Genomic DNA, 23,574 nt, shown 5'->3' on the forward strand with positions numbered 1-23,574 from the left:
CCAGATGAAGGATGGGGAGGAGGCTTCTCCATCTTAGTAGAATTTACTCCCTAAGAAAGCCCACGTTGCTTCTGGGGAGGAAGGTGTATTGAAAATGTTAAGGAGTCTCTACAAATTAAAGGGTCTCCAATGATTGGCCCTTCTCAGATGAGGGTTTTGACTAAGCCCAAGAAGGATGTTGTAGGGAGAAAGAATGTTGGTTTTAAGTCCAAAAAACTAGGTGTTGCCCTAGGTGAAATTTGCATTGGCTATTTGTTGGTAACTAAGATTCCTTCTAACTCTACTAGTGGTCATTACTCTAATAGTTCTGAGGGAATCCATCATATTGAAGATAAGATAAATATGTAGATCCCGCTGGTTAAAGACTACACCAGTAATTTGATTCATTATGTTATTATATCCCCTACCCAATTGCATGGTGAAGGTGAGAAGAGAGGTTCTACAAGGGTGGTATTAGGGGATCTATGGTCTACTAAGTTTCAGGATAAACATGATCCTCCTTTTGGAGTTCTCCAAACTACAAAAGCTCTTTGCCTAAATATTTTCCGAGTGAATAGGTGGGCATTACATGCGATAAAAAGTGTGAATCTAGAGCGATGAGACCTTTTTGCTATGTTTGAAGATTTACAACAATCTTCTTTTGAGAGAAGAACGAAAAATGAGGTGTTATGGATGACTAAGGAGAAGAGTTTAGTGATGGGCTTGGTTGAGACTAAAGGGATGACTATTAGGTTACTAGAGGAAAAAGATAGAGGAACTTTCTAGGAGGTTGGACTGGAAGCTAAGTTAAAGAAGATTCTTGAGCACAGCTTCAAAATTATGCAGTTGTTTGTAGAGAACATGGAGATGTTGATTAATAAACTCAAGAATTTGAGCTAGGAGATGAGAGCCTTCATTGGATATGTTGATAAAGAAACAATTACTGAGGACGCTTATAGCCTTGGAAAAAGGACTAGAGCAAGTAAAAGAAAGTTATCTGCTACTTCTCAACCTGATGATTTGGAGGAGCTCAAGAAGGTGGCTAGAAGGATGAATGCCATTAATGAAGAGGTGGCTAGCACCCTCAAGGAGCCCAATGTTTTCTTACTGTTATTGGTCAGTGAACTTCGTCCTCTCAGTTTTTGTGCTATTTTTCATGCACTTTGTCTAACATTTTGATCTTTCTTTGTTTATTCCATTGTGCTAACTTATTGTTTTGTGCTAACATGTTTATGTGTTTTTTCAAATAGATAATGGATGGAAGCCTAGATTAATCATTATTTGTTTAGATTGATTATTTTTATGTGTTAAGTTCGAGTAGACTTGAACCCAAGACCTCACATATGAAAGGCTTACAAATCACCATTGCACTATAGGCTATTGCCTATAACATGTTTATGTATTATTATGTACTAAAAAATAATAAATAATAGCTTGTTCTTAATCTTAAATTGAAGCTATAAATTGATTTCTATAAATAAACATAATAAAACACTCAGCTTTTATAAAAGAAATTAAAATTTATTTTAGTTTCTTTTACCAGTTGCTCCGAAAATGTCATTGGCCTATTATAAACAATTCAATCACTTTTTCAGAAGCTAGAAAAATAAAAAGTGATATAATACATTTGAAATTGCAATCAAAGAAGCTGAAAGAGAAGGGTACGTGTTTGCTTTTAAATTTTTAGTTAATTTTTAATTGCATGTATCCCACATTTCATATGCTAGCATGTTCAACATTTTATTTTCTTTGCTATTTCATACGTCTGCACTCAGCCTTGGAAGCCAAGAAGAGTCTATAGGTATTGCTAATGGAGTATCGTGATGAGGCTAAGAAGTCGAAGGAAATTGCAGAGATAAAATTTGAGGTCTAGGATTTGAAAAGTGCCATGAAAATGGCATTGAGAGCCCAAATATATATCCTCTTCTTGAATGTCTCATTCAATTCATATGAGTTCTGAATGTCCACCTGACACTTGATGTTGGCTTTAAAAAAGATCATTTGATTGATTATATAAGATTTTCGATGTGGATTATGATGCTCAAGTCTATGTAATCAGGATACTATAGGAAATTGGTTATGTTGTTGCACCCTAATAAGAACAATGGTGTAGGAGTTGAGAGATCATTTGAGCTCATTGCAAAAACTTGGGGAATGCTTTCTGGTAAAACTAAGAAGGCTTAGTATGACAAACAGAGAAGTAGGTTACGAAGGCCTTTCAGGAGTAATGCACAAAGTGGCATTTGTTAGTTTTGTTAGCTTTGGACAGCTGTTTGTCCATTTGCTATTATTTAGTGAGTAATTGTTTTGCTAACTAATTGGTTAGATTAGAAACAAATATTTGTTAATTAATTGACCACTTTTGGAAACAACTAGAAACCGACTTGGTTAGGGTTGTTAAGTTGTTTTAATCTCAACCGTCTATTGTAAATCAATCTTGGCCATTGGTTTACCAATAGGAGTAGTATAAAAGGAGGTCAAGGGGGCATTTGGAGAACATGAAATTTGGAGACACGTTTGTAGTGTTAGCAAATAGTCTTGCAGTGTTAGCAAGGGTGCAGTGTTAGTGTGGGAATAGCAGTGGGGAATATCAGCAGGATAAATTAGGAGGTTGTCAAAGTTCTGCTAGTAAGAGGCAAGGAATTTTGTATCTCTTGATTTGCTAAAGTTTAATATAATTTCTCATCTGTAGAACTAGTTTTCCCTTAGGGATTTTTCCAGGGACAATTTGTCCAAAAATATTGTGTTAATTGTGTTGCATATTTCTTTCCGTATTTTATAAGTGAAGTTGTAGTTGTGTTATTTTTCGATATTAGCTGGGAATTTATTTTCAGCAGTTTAATAATCGTTTATGATAGGAGATTAATAATCAGTGACTGCAATAGTTAAATTTTTCACATAGTATCAGAGTGTTGTTAAGGGTAGAAGAGTTTTTCCCTAGGAAAGAAATTTTGATCTCTTTATTTTTATTATTTCTTTAAACCCTTGAGATGGCTTCAACTGGTTTGAGAGATCAGGATAGATTGGATGGTGCCTCAAATTTTGGTTTCTGGAAGGCCAGAATTTCTTTATTGTTGGAAGAGAATGGTATCAAGGATTATGCTACCAGTTTGTACCTGTACCAACGAATGCAACCCAGCTTGTAGCATATAGAAAGGATGATGGTAAAGCGAGGAGGATTATCCTTGATGGTGTCAAGGATCATATTGTTACACATATCACAAAGCTAGATATAGAAAAGAAGATGTGGGACGCCATTCTAAATCTATACCAGAATGCTACCACCAACAAGAAGTTGATTCTTAGAGAGAAGCTAAAGAATACTTGGATGAATCAGGGAGAAGACATCACAAGTTACCTCACCAGGCTCAAACTTGTCAAGGATGAGTTAGCAGCTATTGGAGATAGCCCTAGTGATGACAAGCTAGTGAGAATAGCCCTAAATGGGTTTACTAAAAAATGGAGTGTCTTTGTTCAAGTTGTCAGTGGATGAGATACTTTACCGAGTTGGGATTGACTATGGACTAATTTCACTCAGGAGGAGTTTAGACTAAGTCTTGTCAATGGGGCCAACAAGAGTCAGAAAAATGAGGTGGAACAAGAGAATGTTGCCCTAGCGGGTAAAGGGAAAGCAAAGAAGGGATCTAGCAAAGGATCAAATTCACAAAGTGAAAAGAAGAAGAAGGACTTTTCTAAGGTCAAGTGCTTTGGATGTCACGAGTTTGGCCACTATGTTAGTGATTTCCCAAAGAGGAAGAAGGGTAAGAAGCAGGTGGCAGCTTCAGCAAGTGTGGAAGAACTCTCTAGTAGAATGGAAGATGAGTTTGCACTCATAGCTTGTATGGTTAGCTCAACCTCACAGTGTGTTTGGTATATAGATAGTGGGCCATCATTTCATATGACAGGAGTTAGAGAGTACTTCTCCAGTTACAAGGAGGAGGACACCAACATCCATATTTCTATGAGAAACTTGTCCAAACTCAACCCTGTTGGGAAAGGGACTGTTCTGTTTCAGAGGGAGAATGGAAAGATAATTCCACTTCATGATGTGTTATATGTGCCAGGTTTAGGTATGAATTTGATTTATGTATCTGTTCTTCAGGATAGGGGGTATAATGTACTCTTTAGAGGGACAAATGTGTTGATTAAGCACAAGGATTGGAAATCACCCATAACTATTGGAGTTAGGAGTGGTTGTCTTTATAGATTGCAGTTTGATACTCCTAAGGCACTTATGAGCAACAGTAATCCTAGAGATCTTAGAGAGAAATGGCATAGGAGGATGGGCCATATTCATCATGGAGCACTTCGATTGCTTCGTGAGATGGTGATAGGTGTTCCAGAGGTGAGCACAGAGCATGACAATGTATGTAAGGGATGTGTGTTGGGGAAGTTTGTGAAAGCATCTTTTCCAAGGAGTGACACCAGATCTAAGGGTGTTCTTGATCTAGTACATTCAGATGTTTGTGGAGCAATGTCGATGAAATCTCTCAGAGGATATGAGTACTATGTTACTTTTATTGATGATTTCTCTAGAAAGACCTGGATATACTTCTTGAAGACTACGGATGAGGTTTTCAGTTGATTCCAAGAGTTCAAGGCTCTTGTGGAGAACTCAACAGGAAAGAAGATAAAGGTTCTTCGATCAGAGAATGGAGGCGAGTACAAAGGAAATGTCTTCCAGGAGTTCTACACCAGAGAAGGAATCAAGAGAGAATGGACTGTTCCTTACAATCCACAACAGAATGGAGTTGCTGAGAGGAAGAACTATTCTATATCGGAGGTAGCAAGAGCTATGCTACATGACTAGGACATGCCCCGTTACTTATGGGCAGAGGCGTGTAATACAACAGTCTACATTCAGAATAGAGTTCCACACAAGGTGCTAGGGAAGATGACACCAGAGGAGGCTTTCACAGGGAAAAAGCCAGATGTTAGTCACTTTAGGATATTCGAGAGTTTGGCATATTGCCATATTCCTAGAGATACATGTACAAAGTTAGATTAGACTGCAGAGAGGGAGTACTTTGTGGGGTATAGTGAGACTTCAAAGGCATACAAGATTTTCATTCCGAGGACTAAAAAAATTATTGTCAGACGGGATGTCAAGTTCATGGAGGACAAGGCATTCAGGAGATTGAGAGATTTTCTAGTAGATGATCAGAGTGAGCAACCAATAGAAGCTCCAAGACCAAGTCAAGGGTAGAAAAGCTCAGGTACGGTTACCAGTATGAGTGTAGACTCAGTTAGTGAAGATTCACAGAGTATGGAGCAACAGGTGAAATAGGAAATGCATCTAGAAAACTTAGAGGTTGACATTTCATCCTCTACAGTTGGCAGGGGGAACCATGTGGTTCCAGATACACAAAGGGATACTCAAGAGTTTGTGGGAGCTCCTAGGAAGAGTACTAGACAACGAAGACAACCAACCAAGTTCAATGACTATGTGGCATTAGTTAGTCAATTGGTAGATAGTGAGCCTTCTAGCTATCAGGAAGCTGCAGAACATCAGGTATGGCGAGATGCTATGGTTGAGGAATATTCTTCAATAATGCAAAATGATGTATGGGAGGTAGTACCTAGACCAACAGATAGGGTTGTAGTTGGATCACGTTGGATCTATAAGATAAAGCACGGTGCAGATGGTAGCATCGAGAAATACAAGGCGAGGTTCGTGGAAAAAGGGTTCTCTCAGAATGAGGGAATAGACTATGAGGAGACATTTGCTCCTGTTGCCAGGTATGCTTCTATACAAGCTATAATATCACTTGTAGCACAGATGGGATGGCAAATCCATCAAATGGATGTGAAGACAACATTCCTTAATGGTGAGTTGAAGGAGGAGGTATACATAGAACAACCAGAAGGCTTTGTAGCACACAACAAAGAGACCCACGTGTGCAGATTGAAGAAAGCATTGTATGGACTCAAGCGGACTCCTAGAGCATGGTATGAGCACATTGATACATACTTGCAGAAAACGGGCTTTGTGAAGAGTGAAGCAGATGCTAACCTCTACTACTTGATGGTTGGGGGTGAGATTCTCATTCTTGTTCTTTATGTGGATGACCTATTTCTTGCAGAAGAGTTCGAGATGAAGGATTTAGGACTTATGCACTACTTTCTAAGCATGGAAGTGTGGCAGACAGATGGAGAGATTTTCCTTGGTCAAAGAAAATATTGCATTGAAATCTTGAAGAAATTTGGGATGGAGGATTGCAAAGCCATGTCTACACCCATGATCACGAATTGGAGGAAGGTAGATACAACTAAGGAGAAAGATGTAGATCCCACTTTATATAGACAGTTGATTGGTTCTCTTATGTATTTGGTCAACACTAGACCGGATATAGCATTTTCAGTCAACTCTCTTAGTCAGTTTATGGTTGAACCAAAGAGAATGCATTGGATAGCGGCTAAGCATGTGCTATGTTACTTGCATGGTACAGTCGAATATGGGATCATATATGTTTGAGGTGAAGGTATCAGGTTGATAGGCTATATTGACGTAGATTGGGCAGGAAGTACAATAGACAAAAGGAGCACTTCAAGGTGTTGTTTTAGCTTGGGATTAGGAGTTGTATCTTGGTTCAACAGGAAGCAAAAGTCTGTGGCTCTAAGTTCAGCAGAAGCAGAATACATAGCAGCTAGAATGGCAACATGTGAAGCTATATGACTTTGGAAGTTGTTAGTAGCTTTGTTTGGTCAGAAGGTTGAGACTACTGTGATACATTGTGAAAATCAGAGTTGCATCAAGTTGTCTGAGAATCTAGTGTTTCATGATAGGTCTAAACATATAGATATCAGATATCACTTCATCAGAGATTGTGCATAAAGGGGAGTTGTTCAGCTACAGTAGATACCTACAGAGGAGCAGGTAGCAGACATTCTGACTAAGGCATTGGGGAAGGCAAAATTTATCTTCTTTAGAGATAAGTTAGGTGGCCTGCAGAACAACTTCCTCGCTAAGAGGGAGTGTTAGTTTTGTTAGCTTTGGACAACTGTTTGTCCATTTGCTATTATTTAGCAAGTAATTATTTTTCTAACTAATTGGTTAGATTAGAAACAAATATTTGTTAATTAATTGACCAGTTTTGGAAACAACTAGAAACCGACTTGGTTAGGGTTGTTAAGTTGTTTTAATCTCAACTGTCGATTGTAAATCAATCTCAGCCATTGGTTTACCAACAAGAGTAGTATAAAAAGAGGTCAAGGGGGCATTTGGAGAACATGAAGTTTGAAAAAATGTTTGCAGTGTTAGCAAACAGTCTTGCAGTCTTAGCAAGGGCTCAGTGTTAGTGTGGAAATAGCAGTGGGGAATATCAGTGGGATAAATTAGGAGGTTGTCGAAGTGCTGCCATTAAGAGGCAAGGAATTTTGTATCTCTTGATTTGCTGAAGTTTAATATAATTTCTCATATATAGAATTGGTTTTTCCTTAGGGGTTTTTCCAGGGACAATTTGTCCAAAAATATTGTGTTCATTGTGTTGCTCATTTCTTTCTGTATTTTATAAGTGAAGTTGCAGTTGTGTTATTTTTTAATATTAGCTGAGAATTTATTTTCAGTAGTTTAATAATCATTTATGATAGGAGATTAATAATCAGTGACTGCAATAGTTAAATTTTTCACAGCATTCTAGGTGAGGCTCATAGGCAAGGCTATGACATTACATATATATAGTGGTCTTCTATGTTTATTCATTAGATTCTATAACTATTCTAGTGTGAAGACGTTAATGTCTTTTATAGAAGAGAAGCTTATTGGAATGGATAATCAAGCCGTAGTGAATGCCTGATAAGCAATATATTTCAACGTTTGAAGAAATTAGGGGATTTCATTTGATGGTCTACAAATTATAATGACATTTTCATGGCATTGATGGTCTACAGATTAGATCAAATTCTTAAAGCCTCACCAAGAACGCAACTTTGTGCATATCCTGCTACCTTTGTCGTCCATGAGACAACATTTTTCTGAGGCATTTTGTCAAACAATTCACGCATCATGTATATGCTTACACATTTCTGATAAACATAAATTTTGTTTGATGTTTCAGTTGGAAATAGTCTAAAACATTTGTGCAACCTGTGGATGCAGAGACAAGGTACGTGAACTGGTTGCTGCCAAGAAATATTTTCTCATTTATTTCTCGAATGCAAGGTATTCAAAAAATAGATTCATTGAGAAGCCTTTACAAACTTCCAAGAAAATGTAATTGATAGGTATAAAATTTCCAAATAGATATCTAGGCTCAGCACAAAATCAAACTTTTTTCCTTTTTGTAAGGCTCAGAAACTATGAGGCAAATGCAATTTTGCAGCTCTAAAGAAAAACTCTACAAATTTGGCTAGCGTCCTCCTTGCCTTTGCGGAAATTGGAGCTGATTTGGAACAGACTATGCACACTTGTTGTAAGATGTAGTAGTTGCAACTATCATGATAAACATAATTTAAAAACTGGAAGAAAATACAAGCACACATTGTCTTCTAGGTTGCAACCAATAAATCTGTTTTCATGAATGAACTATTTCAGACGATTCATCTGTATGAGAATCTAACTCTTGTCTTGCCCTTGATGAGCCATTTTCCTATACTAATAGGAAATACATAGTGCTCTCTACAAAAGTTTTTCTTACACTTATTTATGAAAGTAATAGGAACCAACTTTTTCTTAGACTTATTTTTAAAAGTGACATAAACAAAAGGAGCACTTCAGGGTGTTGTTTCAGCTTGGGATCAGGAGTTGTATCTTGGTTCAGCAGGAAGCAGAACTCTGTGGCTCTAAGTTCAGCAGAAGCAGAATACATAGTAGCTAGCATGGCAACATGTGAAGCTATATGGCTTCGGAAGTTGTTAGTAGCTTTGTTTTGTTAGAAGGTTGAGACTACTGTGATACATTGTGACAATCAGAGTTGCATCAAGTTGTCTAAGAATCTAGTGTTTCATGATAGGTCTAAACATATAGATATCAGATATCACTTCATCAAAGATTGTGTACAAGGGGAGTTGTTCAGCTATAGTAGATACCTACAGAGGAGCAGGTAGCAGACATTGTGACTAAGGCATTGGGGAAGGCAAAAATTATCTTCTTTAGAGATAAGTTAGGTGTCCTGCAGAACAACTTCCTCGCTAAGAGGGAGTGTTAGTTTTGTTAGCTTTGGACAGCTGTTTGTCCATTTGCTATTATTTAGCCAGTAATTGTTTTGCTAACTAATTGGTTAGATTAGAAACAAATATTTGTCAATTAATTGACCACTTTTGGAAACAACTAGAAACCAACTTGGTTAGGGTTTTTAAGTTGTTTTAATCTCAACCGTCGATTGTAAATCAATCTCGGCCATTGGTTTACCAATAGTAGTATTAAAGGAGGTCAGAGGGGGCATTTGGAGAACATGAAGTTTGGAGAAACGTTTGCAGTGTTAGCAAATAGTCTTGCAGTGTTAGTAAGGGCGCAGTGTTAGCGTGGGAATAGTAGTGGGGAATATCAGTGGGATAAATTAGGAGGTTGTCCAAGTTCTGCCAGTAAGAGGCAAGGAATTTTGTATCTCTTGATTTGCTGAAGATTAATATAATTTCTCATCTGTAGAACTGGTTTTCCCTTAGGGGTTTTTCTAGGGACAATTTGTCCGAAAATATTGTGTTCATTGTGTTGCACATTTCTTTTCGTATTTTATAAATGAAGTTGCAGTTGTGTTATTTTTCGATATTAGCTGAGAATTTATTTTCAGCAGTTTAATAATCGTTTATGATAGAGATTAATGATCAGTGACTGCAATAGTTAAATTTTTCACAGCGTTCTAGGTGAGGCTCATAGGCAAGGCTATGACATCGCATATATATAGTGGTCTTCTATGTTTATTCATTAGATTCTATAACTATTCCAGTGTGAAGACGCTAATGTCTTTTATAGAAGAGAAGCTTATTGGAATGGATAATCAAGCCGTAGTGAATGCCTGATAAGCAATATATTACAACGTTTGAAGAAATTAGGGGATTTCATTTGATTGTCTACAAATTATAATGACATTTTCATGGCATTGATGGTCTACAGATTAGATCAAATTCTTAAAGCCTCACCAAGAACGCAACTTTGTGCATATCCTGCTACCTTTGTCGTTCATGAGACAACATTTTTCTGAGGCATTTTGTCAAACAATTCACGCATCTTGTATATGCTTACACGTTTTTGATAAACATAAATTTTGTTTGATGTTTCAGTTGGAAATAGTCTAAAACATTTGTGCAAACTGTGGATGCAGAGACAAGGTACGTGTACTGGTTGCTGCCAAGAAATATTTTCTCGTTTATTTCTTGAATGCAAGGTATTCAGAAAATAGATTCGTTGAGAAGCCTTTACGAACTTCCAAGCAAATGTAATTGATAGGTATGAAATTTCCAAATAGATATCTAGGCTCAGCACAAAATCGAACTTTTTTCCTTTTTGTAAGGCTCAGAAACTATGAGGCAAATGCAATTTTGCAGGTTTAAAGCCAAACTCTACAAATTTTGCTAGCGTCCTCCTTGCCTTTGCGGAAATTGGAGCTGATTTGGAACAGACTATGCACACTTGTTGTAAGATGTAGTAGTTGCAACTATCGTGATAAACAGAATTTAAAAACTGGAAGAAAATACAAGCACACATTGTCTTCTAGATTGCAACCAATAAATCTGTTTTCATGAATGAACTATTTCAGTCGATTCATCTGTATGAGAATCTAACTCTTGTCTTGCCACTTGATGAGAAATTTTCCTATACTAATAGGAAATGCATAGTGCTCTCTACAAAAGTTTTTCTTACACTTATTTATGAAAGTAATAGGAACCAACTTTTTCTTAGACTTATTTTTAAAAGTAACATAAACCAGTTCATAGAAATCAACATGATGTAATTTCCAAATTTCCATGTAACTCTCTAATACCATTTCAAAATTAAGGAATAATAATTCACGGCATAGGAATTTTTATGATCAAGTTAGATAGAATCAATCAACAACCACTGATGGTTTAATTTGGATAAATAGGTATATGGTTATTAGGAAAACAAATTCATATTTTTTTCATTGCAAAGACTATTATATATGAAATTAAATAAGTAAATAAATTATAATTTTGATTGACATTTTATATACTCTTTTAATTTTCAAGAAAATTGGAATCTATTATTATCATATATAAGGATGTAAGCTATTTTAAATTATTATGGAATTATATAATTGGATGGAACTTTCTCATTCCTTATTTATCTAAAAGTTAGATCACACTGCTATAGACAAAAGGGAGTGATTTCATTCTCCTCCAAAAAGTTTGTCATGTGAAATCTCGCTAATTGTATGTATTGGTATAATTAGAAAAATAAAATTGTAAACTACAAATATTATGATAGATATTCTTGTATTATAGTCCTAGGGGCATCCTTATCCTTGTCCTTGGTCCTGTGATCTCTCTACTAATGTTACACATTAGAAATTAAGAACCTCATGAAAACCATGAAAACCATGAGAAAGTTGAGGGATCTTATTCCTAGCTACAATATTATTTGTTTGAGCCTCTTACATGCATGACCTAGCTTGTTGACTTCCCAACTCTATTTGTCTCCATGTCTTAGTATCAATGACTATTATATCCTACTTATACAATAATCATCTTGATTCCTTATTACCGATTAGGCAAGTGGTTAGGTTCCTCAAGATGGCCTTCTAATGGTTGAAATGTCATTATCCTTGATTTCTGCGAGATTGATCACCCACTTCGTAAAACTGTGACAATAAGATTGTTCCTCCACTTCACAAAACTCCCAAGTGAGCTCATATTTGCACCAATTTGTTAACTATGTAGTACACTTATCAAATTTTAACTACCCATTGGTATGCACTCCAATAATTTTATAAATATCTAAGCGAGTATATAATGTGACCTAGTTGGGAACCCAATTTCTAGAAAAGGTATATAACACTATACTGAATGATAGAATTAATGGTATCCTCACAACCCATTCCAATGTTTTTGATCTATAAAACACAATCGGAAGAGGGCTTGACCTTGAAGTACAATAGGCTAGAGAATAGCCAGTAGTCACACCCTTATGATTCAACATATTCATTTTCTAGATATCAAAATATCTTATCGATCAAAAAATATCAAAGTTCTTCTTACTAACAGTATTAACATAAACAACCATAATACCATAAATTTTAAACCACAAAATATAGTGGCAACATAATTTACGGGCGTTGCTACATTACCAAGAGTGATCCAAATTAATCAAAATTGCCTCGGAGGGCACAAAGTTCACAATATACCATATCATAACAAAAACTAAAAGAAAAAATAACACAGAGGCTAGCTCCCCTCTTTATCACCCAAGTCCTCATTACCCGATTTTCCATCCTCCTTGATAGGCTTGTCTAGGGTCTTGAACCAATCATTTGCTAGAAAGCTATAGAGAGTGGGTGGTTTCACTCTCTTTTCCCACTTCCTTCTCCTCCTTGTTCACATTTAGAAAATACAAAGTGGTGGTTGTCAAATTCATAACCTTCGTAGAAAACTCTACAAGGGTCCCAAATTTATGGTACAGGGCCTCTTGATTGTCAGCTAGATCATGCATAGACTCTCCAACCTATCCATCCTAGTTTTTCTTTTATCATCTTCATGGTGGTGACTCCTCATCTTCCCTCCACCCTTAATAGCCTCCTTCATCAGGGAAGTGATATCCTTACTCAAGCTCCTTCCCAAGGACAAGTTACCTTCCATGGTATCAGAAACATGGGATGGGCTAGGAATATCTTTGTTCCCATAGCTAGGGCAAATCACTTTTATTTTCCTCTTCCTAGTAGGTTTCGATTTAGTCTTTGTGGATTCCAAGCTCACTTTTTTTTTCTTTTTTTTTAGTGGTGGAGGTGGGGTCCTAAGTTTCTCCATTTTAAGCCTCTTTCTGGATCTCCCAGCTACTTTATTTCTCTGCCCAATATCAGCTACCGAGTCAATAAAGATAATGTATTTTTTGGTAGTAGGGGAATTTTCGATAGCACTCTTCATGGCTAACCCAAGGCTCGAGTCAGTGGAGACTTGGGGAGTCACAATGGCTAGGGGATTGACCAAAAGTGGTGGGTTGAGGGCAAGTTGGAATTTGTAGAGTTTGAACATGAAGGCTTAGTGTAGGATATAAAAGGGTTTTCCTTCATCCCTTTTTTTTTCTTCAGATATTAAATACACTATCCTCCATCAAATGTAAAATAAGGTGTGGGAAAGAGATTAAGTCTTCATTTCTAAAGTGATTTAATATGGGGAAGTGGTAATAATACAGCACTTGAAACTAGTCTTCAAGTGTAATGTAGTGCATGATGACGTAGCACACAATATCCCATGGCTTAGGCAGGTCCTCTCTAGAGAAGCTACTACATATATGAACAAGTTCCTCCTTAGGGAAAAATTTTTTTAGTAGACTTGTTTGTCCAAAATTTTAGGTTACTTTTGCCAACTTTTTCCTTCGAGAGACAAGACACCCACCTTAGCAATGAGCTCCTTTGTCATTTCAAAGGCAACCCAATTAATAGTCACCTTTCTATTAGCTTAGGAATTTACAAATTGTAGTGACACATGCTTGTCATACTTTTCAATTCACTCCATGAATGGTAAAATCCCTCTTTCCTGCAAATAGACCCATGTCACCTCACTATTGAGCTGATGTAGTCTTCAATTTCATCCGGCTCAATACAATTCAAGCTAGCACCCATGTCACCTTCTCCTAGCTCAATCACCAAACCCTCAGTTTGCACTGACATTCCCTTGTTGCATGATAGAGCTTGAAAGCGAAGGCTATTTAATATTATATTGATGAGAATGATCTCTTTGAAATAATTGATTCCCATATTATGATCACAAGGTATCACATTTTCCAACTTCCATCCTATGTTTGTATGTATGGACGGTACCTTACTCATCATGGTTAAGTAGTGGCAGTTGTGCCCTTTTACCGTAGAGTGTTACACAAGGGAATTTTCATTATTTTCTTTCAATACGCCTATCCTTGGTGGCTGTAATCCTTTGATACAATCCTTGTGAATTGTCCTCTCACCATCATCATAAATATTTATGGTGAGAATGACCTGAAGGGAAATAATCTCAAAATTGTTTCTATCATTAATTTTTTTATGAAACTCAACCCAAAGAGTGTCCTGCCCTCCTCGGTCAATGGAAATTGCAAACCTATTGTACCTCTTCATACCACACTGCAATGAATTTGTTTTCTATGCACTAGATGTTGGGTGGATAGTGGGGTTTGGCTGACATCATCCCACTCTTTTATTCCCTCAAAGCTATGATCTATTTTAGCCAGGTCATCTACCACGTTGTTGCCTTCTTGTTTAATATGGATCACGTCGACCTCATGAAAGCCCATTCATCAAGGTGCAAATTTCCTGAATGGTTGACTTAACCTTCTAGTTGCTACTTCCTTCTCCCTTAAAAACATTGATAATTAACAATGAATCACGCTCGATAGTTAACCTATCAATTCTTCTTGCTTCTACTATCCTCATACCTCATAGAAGGGCCAAGGCTTCCACTTCATTATTTGATCCCCCTTCACAATTTGCCACACAGGCCACCACCAATTTTCTCGTACTATCCTAGAGAACCCCACCAACCATAGTTCTTCCTACAATGGTCGAGCCATCAAAGTTAAGTTTCATCCATGAATCTAGGGGGGTGCCACACCATTTTATATCTGGCATTAGCTTTAGATCTATCAAATGTCACCACCTTTAGGATGAGGTCCTTTGAAGTAGCCCATTTAATATCATGGTTTCTCAGGGGGTTTTGGGGGGGTTTCCAATGCCAAATATCACTACATTCCTTTAGAAGTTTCATCAATTGAATAGCCACTATCGAATAGGGAGTAACATTATCTTGAAAGATACAGTTATTCTGTTCCTTCCAAATTTTCCAACACATGGAAGGGGGAGTGATCTTCTTAAAGGTTTTAAGGAATGGGTGGTTGGAAGGGCCTTTCCAGTCTAAAAATTCAGATTTTTATATTTTCCCATTTCTTCTTTCATCAACTTTCTCTTGAATATCATGGACCATGTCCTGATCACATTATGAGTCATGCAGCATCTGTTAGTGGCTAGTTGAATCTATGGAATGATAATAGAGAAGAACAAAAAATATAGTATACTAATAAGAGAGAAGAACCAATGATCTGTTATCAACCAAAAATTTTCCAAACCCAAAGAGATACTATGAGGAGATGAAAGTCATAAACAAAGAGTCACCTCCCATATTGTCCTAATTAAGAAAAATTCCCAAAGAGTCTATGTAAGTAGGGAATCCCTAATTAGGTCAAATAAAGTGAGATTCAAAAGCCACTATGTATAATATTTGTGACACATTTCATAATTATCTTTGTTAGATGTTTAGTTGCCAAGAAATAATGGTAAAGAAAGAACTTTGGTCAAGTAGAAAAGGTGTAAAACTAGACAAAGAAATCATCATAAGAATAGAAGAATAGTTAACCAAAGAATATAAAATATAAATAAAGAACTCCTTGATCTTGTCTAAGTTATATTGCACAAATGATTAAATGTTCCTCTTTTTCATAAATACACGAAAGATGCTAGTGAATATCTTTTTAACTTAGGTTTTCCTTGGAACGTGGTTTGTATTTGTGGTGACTAGAAATTATATGATTTTATGATAACATCAATGAATAGACATCAAGAAGGTGCATTAATGAATATAGTAATCATGTAAAAATGGAAATGATTGAGTAACTTATATTTGATAAATTTCCATTTAACTACTATATAATTAAATAAAATATAGAAAATAACAAAAACCAAATAGGAATTAGTAAAATTTGTGACTACTGATTTAAAATAATGGTTACAAAATTAGAAGAAATATTAACATAAAAGTAATCATTTGAGGCATTTATTTTAGGGTTAAGTCATCACATTATAGAGAAAATAGATGGTCCTCTTCATGGAAACCTAGATGTAGTTGATTTATCTCAAAAAAAGAATCCTAATTAAAGGTATGGGAGGAAGACTTGGTAGTAAAGTATGAAACCAATAGTTTCAAATTAGTGTGTAAAGAAATAATTTTGAAGTAAATTAAAATCCTAATTCAAAATGTGAGAAAATTGATACTTCCCCAAACTAGAAGAAGTAACACTAAAATTAAAATTTATAGAAAGGAAAAACATTGAATAAGTAATGTTCAATAATCAAACATATTGAGAGACCTACCACACTAAGAGGGGAACCGGAGAAAATCATTAAATATAGTAAGTATATATATATCATAAAATATAAGTGTGACAAACATGATAAAAATAGGTGCCCAATGTTACTTCATGAAGAAGATGAATATGATCTAACGATTGGTGGATTGACTAGGGAAGCATCTTTTAGTTATGGGTATGGATGAAGCATACATTTTAGCTATAGGAGTATTGGATATATATTCATTCTTTAGTTGAACTTAGGTTGAGAGAAAATATAAGACCAAGCTTAACATTATATATTATGTGGTACACAAATTCAACATGTAGGACTCTTTATGGGTTACCATGATAAATGTTGAGAAGGAAGGACGTAACAGGGGAGGCTACTATAGTAATAATAGAGGTATGAAGTAATCAAAGGAAGGATGAAAATTGTAGATAGTAGTTTCCCACAATCCATTAGAATTCTTTATTGTATTTTCTAGGCAGATTGCGTTACAATTTTTGCATCAACTTTTCAGATCACACTCTGTAATCCATCATCAGGATGGGAGAGCTAAGGGAAGAAAGTGGTAAGATTGCAAATCCAGTCTGGATAAAAAGGGGGAAGGAAAGGGGGGGTGTGCACAACAATCAAGAAGAGTTTGAGGTTCAACAATAAGGTAAATGAGGGAAAGGAGAACAAATAAATGGAGAAAATAAATGAAAATGATGTATCTAAATATGTGAAAACATAAGCAAGAAATAAGAAACAAACATACTAATAAAAACAATGCGAATGATATATATATATATATATATATATATATATATATATATATATATATATATATATATATATATATATATCATGTGGGTATCTCAAAAAGTAAATATAAGTTAGAAATTTTGGGAACTTAATAATAATAATAATAATAATAATACTTATTATTATATAATAATAATAAAGACACCAATAAGGGTCCACTAAATAATAATGATGGATTTTAAATAAAAGTGCTTAAGTGTGTTTGTGTGTGTATATATATGTGTGTGGGTATGTGTAGGATCATGGTGTGCCAAAAAGTGGCGATCTGAAAAATATGTAGTTCTGAAATGCCTCAAAGAATTTCAAAATCTATTCCAACTTTTTTCCCACCCATCCTGATACTAAATGAAAACAATTAATACCTTTATAATTCCTACTATATCTCTCGATACCAACCCTATATGGTCATCTTTAAAACATCTCGAAAATGTGTTTTTGACATGTTTTTATGTGTTTTTTACTTCAAGCATGTAGCTGACAACTTTTTTTAAACCAAAATTTGATGTAATGAAAAGGGTTTCTTAAGAATGTTCTTAGCTTTTCATAAATGTAAGGTTTGTGAAATTACGAGTTCAGTAAGTAATTATTACTTATTTTCTAATGGAGTTAGCTACAAAGTGCTGACTAATATACTGGTTGAAAAATAGCTATAACTTTGAAACCATTTAAGATTTCTAAAATCCAAAAGATGTGTCACATTCTATGCTTTGACTAGCATAAGAAAAATTAAAAAAAACATAATTTTGATTATTTTTGAACTAGTTAAGGTGGTCAGACACGGGAGTTTTTTAATTTTGAAAATAGTATAGTAGAAAATTCATAATTAATTATTTATTTGGAATAAAAATTACCAAAAATATGTGTCACATCTAGGCATGAGTCTACTTTTTATATCTAAAATTATATTTAAAAATATTATCATTTGATTATGATTAAGGTGGTCAGACATACACCTACTTTTTATTTTCACCCTAAAATTTTTGTAGTACTGGATTAAAATCTAAACTTTTGACCAATCAAATAATTTTTTCTCTAGATAAGGCCCTGTAATTTAGAAACTAGATTTAATTTCCTACAGATTATTTTCTTACAACTTTTTGATATAAATTTCAGAACCACTTTAAAATTATGTGTCAAGTTAACATAACCCTGATTTGCTAGTTTTTCACTACCACTTAAGGCCATAGTTTGGTACACCATGATCCTGCACATACCCGTGTGTGCATGCGTGTGTATGTTGCCTAACAAGGACACAATATGTGAACACCAAAGAACAAAATTATATATATGTATGTATGTATGTATAAAATAAAATAAAAATAAAAATAAAAATAAGAATAAAAATAAGTAGATAAATAAATAAATAAGAAAGAAAGAAAGAAATATATAAATAAAAACTGTGTGTGTGTGTGTGTGTGTGTGTGAATATAATAGAATAAAAATGAGGAAATAATTAATGGAAGTACACACACAAGTATGTGTGTGTGTGTGTGTGTGTGTGTGTGTGTGTGTGTGTGTGTGTGTGTGTGTGTGTGTGTGTATCTATACATCTATATGTGTGTGTGTGTGTATAAATATATAAACAAGTGAAAATATAAAACTAAAAAATGGAGAAAGGGGGAGTTAAGAGCAAGTAAGAGAGGGAGAGCAGTGGGGGACATTGGAGAGAGAGAGAAAGAGAGAGATAGAGATCTTCAGGGGTGACACGAATTGGCTCAGAAATAACCCTTCATCACGATTAAGGTTCCATGGGTGGTTGCCAATTTCAATGGCCTCTTTTATTTTTCGCTTGAAGAAATTATCTTCTTTACATAAGACTTGTTCCTTCTCTAAGAAAATGCGGTATTTGGTGGTTGAGGAGTGCTCAACTAGGGCTGATTTAGCAAGTCTATTGTGTTGTATGTCAACCCCATGTTCTCTTAATCAATTCTTGATAGCACATCTTGTTTCTCCTATATAAGGAACTCCACATGAAAATTCAATCTTGTAGACTCTAGAATCCATAAGGGTGTCTTTTGAGTCTTTTAGGGAGTGGATACGATGTTTAACCAAAGAGAAGGGTTTGAATGTACTATGAATGCCTTTATTGGCTAGAATTTTGGCAATCTTGTGGGAGATACCATTGATAAAGGGCAATGAGACCCTATGAGAGTGAGAGATTTTGGGAAGTTTGGATTGAGAAAGGAAAAGGGTTTTGATGTCTTTGATCGCCTTTTTGATTTTTCTACTTGAGTGCCCATTCATTTGGAAGACGTTGCGAAGATGTGAGAGCTCAAGGTTTGTGTTCATCAATGCAAATACTGAAGGCTCTCAATATGAGTGTCTTAAGAACACCAAATTTTTGACTATGATGGTGGTGTGAAGCCGAATGGAGGTACCAATCTGTGTGGGTTGATTTTTGGAAGACTTGACAACCTATGGATCCATCGAATTTTTTGATGAGTAAGATGTCAAGAAAAGGGACATGGTTGTCCGCCTCAATCTTTAACCTGAAGAAAATGCAAGGCACGATGCTATTGAGATGGGTAAGAAAGTCTTGGACTTTGTCTGGGCCATGGGGCCAACAGATATTTGTGTCGTCTACATATCTTTTCCACCATCTAGGTTTGAGGGGAAAACAATTGAGCGTGGTTTCTTCAAAATGTTCCATGTACAAGTTTGCAATAATGGGAGAAAGTGGCGAGCCCATGGAAACCACATCTACTTGTTCATAGATAATGTCTTGGCATAATTTGACTAATGTTGTGATTTCTTCATTAGTCTTCTGCTTGACAATCTCTAGGGAATCTTGGATAGGAACTTTAGTAAAGAGGGAGACAACATCAAAACTCACAAGGAGGTCAGAATCGGCAAGCATTTTGTCCTTGATGAACTCAACAAAATGGGATGAGTCCTTGATGGAAGAAAGAGTGTTGCCGACTAATGGTGCAATTAGTTTAGCAAGGAATGAGGCAAGAGAATAAGTAGGGGATCCAATGGTGTTGACAATGGGTCTAAGAGGAAACCCTATTTTATGAATTTTTGGCACACCATAAATACGGGGAGTTATTTATTTTGAAGGGATGAGACACTTTTTGGTCTCATTGTCGAATGATGAGCAAGATATTGTTGTCTTGACCTTCTTAAAAATTTTGGAGCAAGGGTTGCATGACAGGATTTTATAAGTGCATTTATCTGAAGGGAGGAGCATCATTTTGGATACGTAGTCTTGACGGTTCATGATGATAGTGGCATTCCCTTTGTCTGCTTGAGTAATGACAAGGTCTTTGTTCTTAAGCAATTCAATAAATGCAAATTGTTCAAAACTAGGAATATTGTTCCTTGGAGATTTGGCATGCCTCAATGCCACTACACAATCTTGTCAAACTTCCTCCATGACATCCGAAGGTAGAGAGAAAACTAGATTCTCGATTTCAATGAGAAAATCTACATGGGGGACGTTCTTTGGAGAAATTGCAAATCCAAGACCCCGTTTCAGAAAATTAAAAGCTTGGGTACTTAATGATGCATTAATGACTAATTTTCTCTCCTAGTCTTGGATGTACAATGACCCCCAAGTGTTGAGCAAAGAGATGGGTTGGGTGTCAAAAAAAATGGGATGATGATAAGAACACACATGATCAATGTAATGTGATGACCTTGAATAGACCACGGGAGAAATGACTCGCTTGGGGGTGTTGGTGAAAAGATGAGCATTGGGTTGGGGTGACACAACCAAAGTGGTAGGTGAGTGGAAATGTCAAAAACTTTTAACTATTTAAACTAGGACATTGTGCTAATGATGGTGGAAGAAGGAAAAGTCTACACAATTTTTTGCAATTATTTTATAATATTTATTCATCCCAAATTTGATAGGTCTATAAGAATGTTTTCATGCTATGATCAAGAAGTTAATAATTTTCTAGCTAAATCTAATTTATGATTTATAATGCGAAGTTTTTGGAATAGATTGTGTAGAGATTTTTCATCAACGTTTCGAATCACACTACGTGATCCATCATCAGGAAGAGAGAGCAAGAGGTGTCAAACAATGGTTTGACACCTCTTGCTCTCTCTTCCTGATGATGGATCACGTAGTGTGATTCGAAATGTTGATGTAAAATCTCTACACAATCTATTCCAGAAACTTAGAATTATAAATCATGGATTGTGGAAATCTAATTGCACTAATTTATGATGATAAAGAAATTAAAAGTTAAAGAGTAAATGTTAGAGAATGCATGAAATCAAATATAGAAAAAAAATGAGAAATGATAATTCTTTACTAAAAAAAAAGGCATATAATACCAAAAAAGGCAAAACCTTATAAACACTACTTAGAAAACTTGAGAAAACATAAAATTTTAAAATTGGATTACAGGAAGAAGTGCAGTTACTACCAGGGGGTCTAATAATCGTGATAGTTTTGTCATAGATACAGGAAGAGGCCTAATAGCCACCATGGGGTCCAATGACTATGAGTGTTTCCTAATAGATACCACTGAATTGCTGCTTTTAAAAGGCCCCAAAAAATTGATGACACATGTACTAATAGTTTATCACACATGTACTAATAGTTGGTCATTTTTTATTAGCTTTCATGGTTGTTGATTAGTCCTTTTGTGCCAAAAGTACTATTTTTTTTTGTGAGCGGTTGTTGGGGATTAACATAATGGGTATTGGGTGAGTGCTTTAAAATGGCACTTTTCGACCACTTCACACTCCACGACCTCTATAGATAGATCCGTAAATGCCCAAACATTGAACCCTTAGCTTTAAGCTCTTGATTCACCTATAGAGGTACACCGAAAAAATAGGTGTAATTCAACTTACAGTTTATAAGATCTAGGTGCCACCGAAAAAATAGGTGTAATTCAACTTACAGTTTATAAGATCTAGGTGTGCGAAGTTAGCTTGGGTGACTATTGAGGCTCTTTTGCTACCTCCCAATTACTGCTCTTAAAAGAGCCCTCAAAAAAATGAAAAAAAATATGCCAATAGCTAATCACACATGTACGAAAAGTCGATCATCCTTTAGCTTTTTTAGTTGGTGATTGACCAATTTGTTCACTATTATTGAGATATCTCATAGTAACTACTAGGACATTTAACCACAAGTAGTGGTGTTTTTTGAGTGAGCTACTATTGGTGCATGAACATAGAAGGTCTCATACAAATGTTTTGAAATGACACTTTTTGACCACTTTTTTTCTCCACAATCCTTATACAAAGATCCGTGAATACTCAAATGTTGAAATCCTAGCTTTAAGCTAATCGCTCATCTACAAAGGTACACCAAAAAAATCAGCAAAATACAACTAACAGTTTAAGAGTTCTAGATGCACCAAATTAACTCGATGCTGACTAGGTCTTTTCTCCAACTAAATGAATTAAAAAAATTACCTAAAAGACTTAAAATGACAAAAAAAAAATTAAAATAATAAAAGAAAATAATCTCCAATTTCAGCAAAGGCAAGGAGGATGCTGGAAAAATTTGGCACGGGCTTGAAGTGCATTGGCGAAGCTGAATTGATCTGGTTAGACACCCATTTATTGCATTTGAAAAAATAATTTCAATTCCTCATGAGGGAATCCATTTCTTTTCTAAGCTGCAATTATTACAAGACATCTTGCTCAGTCATTTTGTCAAACACACGGTGTGCCAAAACTAAACTTCCACATTTATCAAACTTGTTAACTGGTGTAAGACTATCAGAGCTGAACTCATATTCTCTCTCTCGTGGACATGAGAATGAATTTTCTTACCCTTTGCAAGGGATTTTTTGGAAAATACAAATTTGCAATAGTAGAAGATATGTAGAAGAGTTTACTTTACTAGGGGTGGAGTGTGGCAAGAAGAATGTGTAATGCATCCTTCAACCACCCTTCTCTACATAATGCTCTGAGATTGAGATTAAAATTGCAATTGGCAATGGATGGAATAGAAGTTGACATTGTATCTAACTAAAGCGTTGGAAGTATACATTGTTATTCAATTTAAAAGAACCATAGTGACAGTATAACACTCCCAAACTGATTGCCCTAAAAAATGGTTTTATACCCATTTACATATATGTTTCTATCAAAAATAATGATGGTGGTTAAGAAAGGATTTGATTGGCAGCCAATAAGGTAGTTTGAACTTGGGTTTTTTTTTTTTTTTTTTCATTTCACCTAGAAAGAAAAGTAGAAAGGAAAGAAGATTGGTGTTCCAGGATCCATGTATGCGCTTAAAAATACACATTTGGACAAATTCAAATTTATCTTGTAGAAAAACTGAGGAGATAACTTTTTCTAGAACCTATTAAAACAAAATGTATGACTTGGGTCTTCAAAAATATTATGCAGTTAACCAATGCTAGAGTACATGGCATCAAGAAGGGAAGTTTGCACGAATAACTGCTATAATAATGTTTGCACGAATGGACCAATCAACAACTAAGAAAACTAAAAAATGATCAACTATTAGTACATGTGTGATGAACTATTAGTACACATGCGATTATCTTTTGGGGCTTTTTACGATTGTAATTAGGGGGAGAAGGTAGAGGTAATTGAGGGGTTAGATGTGGTGACAATGCGT

At 35.5% G+C, this 23,574-nt stretch overlaps 1 pseudogene; it reads left to right on the forward strand.

Annotated features, from left to right (window-relative positions):
* Positions 1–882: 882 nt before the first annotated feature.
* The window catches only part of LOC149577709 (glucose-1-phosphate adenylyltransferase large subunit 1, chloroplastic/amyloplastic pseudogene), an 89,757-nt pseudogene continuing 67,065 nt past the window's right edge, over positions 883–23,574 (forward strand).

The sequence above is a fragment of the Cupressus sempervirens genome, chromosome 1, assembly GCF_028749045.1.
Source record: "Cupressus sempervirens isolate cs-2001-9-10 chromosome 1, ASM2874904v1, whole genome shotgun sequence".
Lineage (NCBI taxonomy): Eukaryota > Viridiplantae > Streptophyta > Pinopsida > Cupressales > Cupressaceae > Cupressus > Cupressus sempervirens.